Source organism: Protobothrops mucrosquamatus, unplaced genomic scaffold (genome assembly GCF_001527695.2).
Source record: "Protobothrops mucrosquamatus isolate PMUCROS unplaced genomic scaffold, P.Mucros_1.0 scaffold790, whole genome shotgun sequence".
NCBI classification, from domain to species: domain Eukaryota; kingdom Metazoa; phylum Chordata; class Lepidosauria; order Squamata; family Viperidae; genus Protobothrops; species Protobothrops mucrosquamatus.
This window is the reverse complement of record NW_015387057.1, coordinates 98,068-107,162: the sequence shown is the minus strand read 5'-3', so window position 1 is coordinate 107,162 and position 9,095 is coordinate 98,068.

Genomic DNA, 9,095 nt, shown 5'->3' with positions numbered 1-9,095 from the left:
AATTAGGTGGAGTGTTTTATGGAAACTAGCTTTTCAAGTCAAGGCCAGATGGAAGAGACAGGATGTCAGAGGTCCAGGAAATCGGCCCTGGTTTCTGCCTTGGAGCTGCAGGTCCTGCCTTGGGGCTCGGGAAGATTCCGGCTTCATGGCAATGGAGCTATCTGCAGAATGAATCATATTCAATAACACGCAGCGTGGGAAAGCTGATATGAGCAAAGGGTTTAGTCAGGCTGCAGAGGAAGTAGGAAATCCCTGAGGGTAGCATGTGAAGGAGAGACTCAAACCAGCAATCTTCTCCATTTAATCTTCAGGGCCTGTCGGGCAACTGAATCATCTCTCTGTGTTCCTCAGAAAAATGTGCAGAAAAGCCCCTCCGGTCTCTTCCTCTTTTTTTCCTTCTGTTTTTTTTCATTCCACTTGACGAAAGGCAACTTGCTTTGGAAAATGTCTTTTTGGAAGGAAATCCCAGTGAAATTCCTGTGGCCGGAGTTGCTTTGCATGTGTTGGGATATAAATAGAATAAATAAATAGGAAGAGAACTGCCTTCTGTTTGGCTTGACCATATAATAATAATAATAATAATAATAATAATAATAATAATAATAATAATAATAATAATAATAATAATAATAATAATAATAATAATAATAATAATAATAATAATAATAAAGTTGGAAGGGACTTTGGAGGTCATCTAGTCCAACCCCCTGCTCAGGCAGGAAACCCTACACCATTTCTGACAAATGACTGTCCAGTCTCTTCTTAAAAACTTCCAGTTGGGGATTTGGGGATCCAGCCCAGTCCTGTTGATTTTATGAAACTGTGGCTTGTCATCCAATAAACGATTATGATTGTTAAGCCCTCGGAGTTACCTTGGTGGTAAGACAGGGATGGCCAATACATTTTATAGAAAGGTAGATAGAGATTGAGACTGACAGACAGACACAAACAAACCACAAATGGGTAGATTTGCACAACTTGCAACGTACAAGGGAATCCTAGTAGGCCTTCCGTGAAATCGACTCACTGGGGAGGTCTCCAGGATTTCCACTGGAGATTTCCACTGAGCTATCCTGAAGATTCACGTTGTTTAGGATACCTCCTCTCAACAAAGGAGATATTCCAATTGGCATCCCTGCCATGTTTGTATAAGCTGGTCAGACATCCAGATGGCTTGTCTGACGCACCCAAACACAAATGCTAAGAACTGCAGGGTGGAAAAAAAATGATTCCGATCGGTGCTAACCTTGTTCTTGGTTATTTCTGGATTTCTACTGTCTTGAAATCCAGATTTTTTTTTTAAAGTAAGGTTACCAATAATCATCCCTCTCCCAGGTTCTCAAGCAAAATGGGAAGCCCTTGAACAAATATAAGCATTACACGGTGAGCCGGAAAACTCACTTAAGGCAAGGACACTGAGCAAGGAGTACTCAAAGGGAGGGGGGATGGATAGAAGGGCTGTGATGCTTCACAAAATATTTTTTGGGGGGTGTTAAGTTCTTTGGATGTCTGTGGAGATTCTCAGTCATCCCGGTCATGGTTGTCCCAAAGGTGCTTTCTTTCAAAAGGCAACTGGATTTTCTTATTTTGCTGGAAGATGTTTCGCTTCTCATCCAAAGAAGCTTCTTCGGTTCCGACTGAACGGTGGAGAATGGAAGGATTTATATTCCTTGCAGTCATCTGATCGTTAGCGCTCTTTTTGAGAGTCGAGGCTTCGTTCTTTGGATGTCACGCAAAAGCAGCATTTCCCTGCTGTTCAGCTACAGCTTCATTTTTGCGTCTACTTTCGACCTGAGGCAGACCTGAATCAACCCCTTCTAATAGCACTTAGACTCTTCACAGCCCCCTCTAAGCGGTTTACAGAGTCAACCTCTTGCCCCCGACAATCTGGTTCCTCATTTTACCGACCTTGGAAGGATGGAAGGCCGAGTCAACCTTGATCCCGTCAGGATCGAACTGCTGGCAGTCGGCAGAATTAGCCTGCGGTGGTGCATTGTAACCACTGCACCTCTAATGGGTCTCCTCAGCTGATACGACAGCAGAGTTGCCAACAGGACGGCCACCTCTGGGAGCACCGTTTTAATCTCACACGATCCCCTTAGTGTAACAGCATTTTAGAGAAAGATGAAGAAATCAAGGAATCAACTGGGAATCATCTGCCCGAGGTCGATTGGAAGACCAGTTTGAGCCTTTTCTTTTTAAACTGGGCCCAGTGCAGGTTCTGAGATTTCAGGATGTATGACGGACACCAGCTCTGTCTTTGAGATCTGCAACTGCCTTGGAAGAAGAAAAAGACCCTTAGGTTGTGTACACGTGTGTGTGTGTGTGTGTTTTCCTCCGGAGGGTGTAGCCATCATCCTGATCTCAAGTGTGTGTGCGTGCGCAAAGGTAGCCCGGTTCTATTTTTAATCTTGAGTCTTGAGGTGTTGCTGATTTTATTCATTAGAAATTTTCCTGCCCGTCCGTTTCTCCCACCTGTTGCGTGTCACTATGTCATCAACAGGAATATAAATGGCTCGGTCCTAATCTCCTTGGATGCAGCCTGCGCAAGGGGTGGATTAGGTTGGAGGAAGCTCATTGTGTACCTAAAGAGCAAGAAGAAAAACTTGCTGTTCCCCTCCGGCCCCACCCTCTTCCCCATTAAGCCTTCTGAGAATCGGTAACGGGTGTCATGTTAACTGCGCTTCCAAAGTACATTTGCCGTGGGAGTTACGTCCTTTTAGTTTGGATACAGGTGTTTGGTTTGACTCTTTAAATGACCTTTCTCTGCTGCTCTTCTCTTGAGGTGGAGAAATATGGTCTCGCTGGACGTACCTACCAGGATGGGCTAGGCCAGGGGTAGGCAACCGGGGCTCTTTTATGACTCATGGACTTCAACTCCCAGAATTCCTGAGCCAGCCATGCTGAGGGGAAAGGGAGAGATTTCCATGCTGAGCCATGCTTGGAATACGGCATCCAGTTTTGGTCACCGCGATGTAAAAAAGATGTTGAGACTCTAGAAAGAGTACAGAGAAGAGCAACAAAGATGATTAGGGGACTGGAGGCTAAAACATATAAGGAACGGCTGCTGGAATTGGGTCTGTCTAGTTTAATGAAGAGAAGGACGAGGGAGGACATGATAGCAGTGTTCCGCTATCTTCAGGGGCTGCCCCAAAGAAGAGGGAGTCAAGCTATTTTCCAAAGCGCCTGAAGGCAGGACAAAAAGCAACGGGTGGAAACTAATCAAGGAGAGAAGCAACCTAGAACTAAGGAGAAACTTCCTGACAGTTAGAACAATTAACCAGTGGAACAACCTGCCTCCAGAAGTGGGGAATGCTCCAACACTGGAGGTTTTTAAGAAGAGACTGGACAGCCATTTGTCTGAAATGGTATAGGGTTTCCTGCCTGAGCAGGGGGTTGGACTAGATGACCTCCAAAGTCCCTTCCAACTTTACTACTATTATTATTATTAGATCCGTTGTAGAGTTGAATCTGGTAGTTGAGACCCAGCTTCAAATCCTTGCCATCCATGAAGTCTCCATGATAGCCACTTCTCCCACAGGGAATTGGACTAGGGGACCTCCAAGGTCCCTTCCAACTGTTATTCTGTAGACTTTCCTAACCCTAAGGTTAAGCAGAATCTGCCGCTCGCCTGATATCACGGAAGCAAAATCTTCAGTCCCTCTCATCCTGCCTGTGCAACCCAGTTGCAATTTAGCAGCCTACTGATATTACGAAGCTCACCCTACCCTGACAGGATAACAGGTATGTAATTTCTTGAGCATCTTGAAGAATGGGTGGGACAAAGGTGTCTTCAGAATGGATGAAGAGAGTCTACCTCTTGTGGAAGTCAAGACAGTGGAGGTAGTACTTGATTGTTATGGCCCATCAAGTCAGCCCTGACTACTAGTGAGACAGGACCAAGTTCCTGCAGTTTTTCAGAAGCAGTTTATTCTTTGTTGTTGTTGTTAGTTGCGAAGTCGTGTCCGACCCATCGCAACCCCATGGACGTTCCTCCGGGCCTTCCTGTCCTCTACCATCTTCTGGAGTCCATTTAGGTTCACGCCTACTGCTTCAGTGACTCCATCCAGTCACCTCATTCTCTGTCTGTCCCCTTTTTCTATTGCCCTCAATCTTTCCCAGCATTAGGCCCTTCTCCAGTGAGTCCTTCCTTCTCATTAGGTGGCCAAAGTACTTGAGTTTCAAGTTCAGGATCTGGCCTTTTAAAGAGTCGGGGTTGATCTCCTCTAGGACTGACCGGTTTGATCACCTTGCAGTCCAGGGGACTCGCAGGAGTCTTCTCCAGCACCAGAGTTCAAAGGCCTCAATTCTTTGGCACTCAGCCTTTCTTACGGTCCAACTTTCACAGACCTACATTGCAATTGCAAGTTTATTCTTACCTTCTTCTTTCTAGGGACAAAGAGAGCGACTGCCCAAGTAATCCAGCTGGCTTGCTCCCTAAGGCAAGACTGGGTCTCCCAGTTTCTATCCTGGTGCCTTAACCATTACACCAAACTACCCTGAAAAGAAACACATCTTTGAGTCGGTCTTAATTCTAGCAATTATGGCAGTTTTGTAAAGCAAGGTTTTTTCGAAGTGGTTTGCCCTTGCCTCCTTCTTGCTAGAGGCTGAGAGGGAGAGAATGGCCCAAAGTCACCAAGCTGGTTTCTTGTCTAAGGCAGGATTAGAATCCATAAACTCTTGGTTTATAATCTTGGCCTTTCAGCCAGTACAAACAATCTATCTGATGCAGTATTGGACTTTAGCTATCAGGAGATGACTCAGAATGAATCAGGAAGGGCATTCACAAAAACAAAAAACAAAACACCAAGCTAGTACATTGAGGAGAATGCCAGATTACAATGATTTCTTCTTTATATAGTAAAAAAAAACCATGTAGAACACTTACCTGTTTTGTTGAAGAAACTGGAAATATTGTGTCTTATGATTTTTTCTGCACGTACTTGATTCACTCAGTATGTAAACAGAAATGTAACAGTAAGAAAACAACACATAGAAGATACAGAAATCTACATAAAAACTAGGACCAACAATCATATAGTCTTAAGAAATCCAAAATGATCCCATTAAAAGGTGTCTGTCCATCCGTCCATCATTTATTTTCACTTCTTTAACTACCCATGTCCCTCAGAGTTCTTTGCTTCAAATATCCCCCTGTGTTTCCCATAAAAGCTCAAAACTCATTTTCTTTTGGAGAGAAAGTAGAATATTCAAGAGGATGCAATTTTAGCTAAGACCCCTGGCTTACTTTAGCCCTTAATAATTATAATAATAATAATAGTAAAGTTGGAAGGGACCTTGAAGGTCATCTAGTCCAACCCCCTGCTCAGGCAGGAAACCCTATACCATTTCGGACAAATGGCTGCCCAGTCTCTTCTTAAAAACCTCCAGTGTTGGAGCATTCACCGCTTCTGGAGGCAGGTTGTTCCACTGGTTAATTGTTCTCACTGTCAGGAAGTTTCTCCTTAGTTCTAGGTTGCTTCTCTCCTTGATTAGTTTCCATCCGTTGCTTCTTGTCCTGCCTTCAGGCGCTTTGGAGAATAGCTTGACTCCCTCTTCTTTATGGCAGCCCCTGAGATATTGGAACACTGCTATCCTGTCCCCCCTCGTCCTACTCTTCGTTAAACTAGACATACCCAGTTCCAGCAACCGTTCCTTAGATGCTTTAGCCTCCAGTCCCCTAATCATCTTTGTTGCTCTTCTCTGTACTCTTTCCAAAGAGTATTCCTAGTGAAATCTGCTCTTGCAAATCATTTGTCTTAAATCAAAGAGTCTGCAGCCCTTTCTGTGGGTCAAAGGACACATTTGGCTGTGATGCTACAGAGATCTCTCCTGCACTCCTCCCAGCTTTTATACAAGCTTCCTGAATCACTAGCTGCTAAATCTAATTTCCTCTATTGTGCAGATTAATTAGAATATTGATTTCCCCCCCCCCCCAATTAAATGATTGTCCTCAGTAAGAGTAAGGATTTTTGGTGGTTTCCTTTACTTCTTGGCAAAGAACACCTGAGGATTAGAGCAATGTATAGGGTAAAAGGTTGTAAATTGAGGACTCTCTGTATGACTTTGTTTCTGTGTCTCCAAAAAAAAAACAGTTCCCAAATTTTTTGGCTTTTGGTGAGATTCTCCCATACCCTGAACTGACTGCAAATAAGAGACATTTCCAGGAGTGGCATGTTTAATGTAAATTATCATCATTATCTTTCTTTTGTATTCTAGCGCAACAAAATACAAGAAAGCAAAATCCAAAGAATGAGATGATTTTTTTTTATTAAGATAATCCCAGAGCTGGAAAATGGAAACATCCTAAATTACATGGTGACATTCCTCGCCCGCCCAATTCATTCCCACCCCATCTTTTGCCCACCCCCAGGGAGAAAAAAAAAAAACTCTAGGGAAAAAAAATCTTTACAAATTTACATTTTTTACAATACAAAAAAAACCACACACTAATAGTTCATTGCATATAAATATTACATTTGGTCTGCCATTCTCAAGTGGCATTAAAAATCCCTGAAGCGTTTATAATTTTAAAGGGACCTGAGATAGTGGATGTAAAGGTATGAACTTTTAGGAACCAACCCCTGAAATCAAGACGAAAAAAAAGCAAAATAGAATCAGTTTAAATCATGTGCACCTTCTATTTTTTTTTTTTTTTTTAGGGGGATCGGCAAAAATATTTCACAAAACCAAGAACACAATTATCTACACAGGAGATCCGTCAGACGGCACTATTTTCCGTACAACTCAAAAGTCAACTAGAGAAAACCGGCATTTCTAAATAAAAGTTTCTGTGATGCTTTAATTACAAAATTAAAAAAAAAAATGGGGAGGGCGATCGGCATGAAATTAAAACAAAATGGACCGAAGGATGGAAATAAGCTTAATACCACTTCATTAAAATTCACGTCTCAATACTGCCAACCGTCATCGGAAAGCACCCCAAGCAGAGTCCACGACAACGGGACAGGAGTTACACTAATATCAAAGAAATGATGGAAGAGAACCATTAAAGAAAGAATGCTAAAGGAGGGACAAAACGAAATGTCGAATGGCAAAAATTGTTGAATTGTCCCACAGTGAGTTGTCCTTGCTGAGTTGTCCCAAGTGCTCTAATCCTACTCTGACATACCGGTAACTTCCTTCGTAACTGGGGAGGGAAAAATCAAGACAGGAGGAGCCATGGTTCAACCAAGGTTGAGATCTGCTAGCTATGCTATACTATTCGAGTTGGAATACTTGGATCATAGAAATATTTCTTTTTTTTAATCGACTTAGAGGCGATGTGCAGGATTATTAAGAGTTTCCAGTTTGTTTTAAATTCTCGGCTCGAGTAACAAAGGACACACACATATTTTGCGCATACGCATATTTTTTTTTAAAGCACCATATATTCTACACTGTGAAGAAGTTAAGGCGGATTTAGCAGTTCTACTGAAAAAACGAAGCGGAGGAAGTCGGCCGCTTGGGCATGTTCAAGATCAAGAGAGTGAGTGCTTTTGGTTCATCTTAAGAAGGGCAGGCGAGGGAACTGACCAATATAATTGCAATTTCTTGGCGATCCATACCGCATGGATGACATTGCTGCTGGCCGACATTCAGAATTCAAAGCTATATATCTATCTATCTATATATGTATGTCTCTGTGTTTGTCTGTTTGTTCTTTGCGTTTCAATGTTCTCAAGAAATATAATTGCCAAAAAAAAATTTCTGGATTGATATATTACAACTTTTAAAAAAATAATATAACATCTGATCTAGCCAGAGTTGGGAAAAAATGATCTCTTGTAAATGCACAGTCATTTATAATACATATTTTAAAAATAACATAATGAGTCCTCTTTAGGAGTCTTCAACTATTTGATCACCTTTGAGTGTCAAACGGAGCCTTTTATCTATAAATATTAACACTATTTTTTTTTTAATTGAAAGAAAACATTCTCATGACATTTTATAGCATAACTTATGAAGCCAACACACAAATCTTTAAAAAGCATTTAGCATTATAATATACACTTAAGCAAAAGCAGTCCTCTATAAATTGCTGATGCACTTAACCTAAACTAATTTATTCTTTAATTCATTCTTTTGTTCCAATGTTATCAGCTGCGCTAAGATAAATTATTCAAGTTAACCTCTATTTTTTCTGAATTCCCCACTGCCCCGCCCCCAAAAGGAACCAAATCATAGACATAAAAATTAAATCCCCATTAGTTTTGCATGATTTGGATTATTAAGAAATATCTTGGAACTAGTTTCTAAGAACAGAGGCAGGATTTTATAGGCGATCATATTCCACCCTATATAAAATTATTAGAGCACATGAGTTGGCTGCTATTTAAGGATTTAGGACTACACGGGTATAAGACGGAACCATTTTATTCTGCTTGCGCAAGATGGCTCAACTAGCATGTAGAAATTAATAACCACTTCAAAAAATTACGTCTTCACTCTTAACTCTTAGGGTCTGCTTGCTAAACATTCATTTCTTTTTCTATAGGGATTCTGACTTTTGTGAAGAAGATACTTAGTTAGATGGTGGGGCTCGTGAATTTGTGATGTGGCCCACCCTTCTCGTTAATTAGCACACAAACACACACACACACACACAACCCGCAAGCCCTTTGTTTCCTGACAAAAAAGAACTAGAGAAGAAACTAGTTAAAACCTTAATAGATTTGACCACCCATTTCTAAGATGCTCTCCCAACTTCACAAGTTCAAGGAAGCATTATGCACATCAGAAGCATCTGTTATTGCTCTTGAGAGTAGCACAAGATTTCATGTCATCACGGAAAGCACGCATATAAAAAGTCAAAAGTATTCTTGCCTTAAAACACGTAGGCAGTAATCAAATCTCTTTAATTATGGGATATATATATATTCATGCTGGGGTTTGTTTGTTTTTGTTCAAGACACTAATCACTGTTCTCCCTAACGAAGATAATTTCTAAAATGTACATGCCAAGTTGTAGTTTAGGGCCTGAAAACATTGGAAAATGACCATGCATCAAATAAAATACTCTTTGTATGACAGGCCAACCATATTAAAAAAATGGAATTATGATTCCCTTGTAATAAGTAGATGGAAGCCCC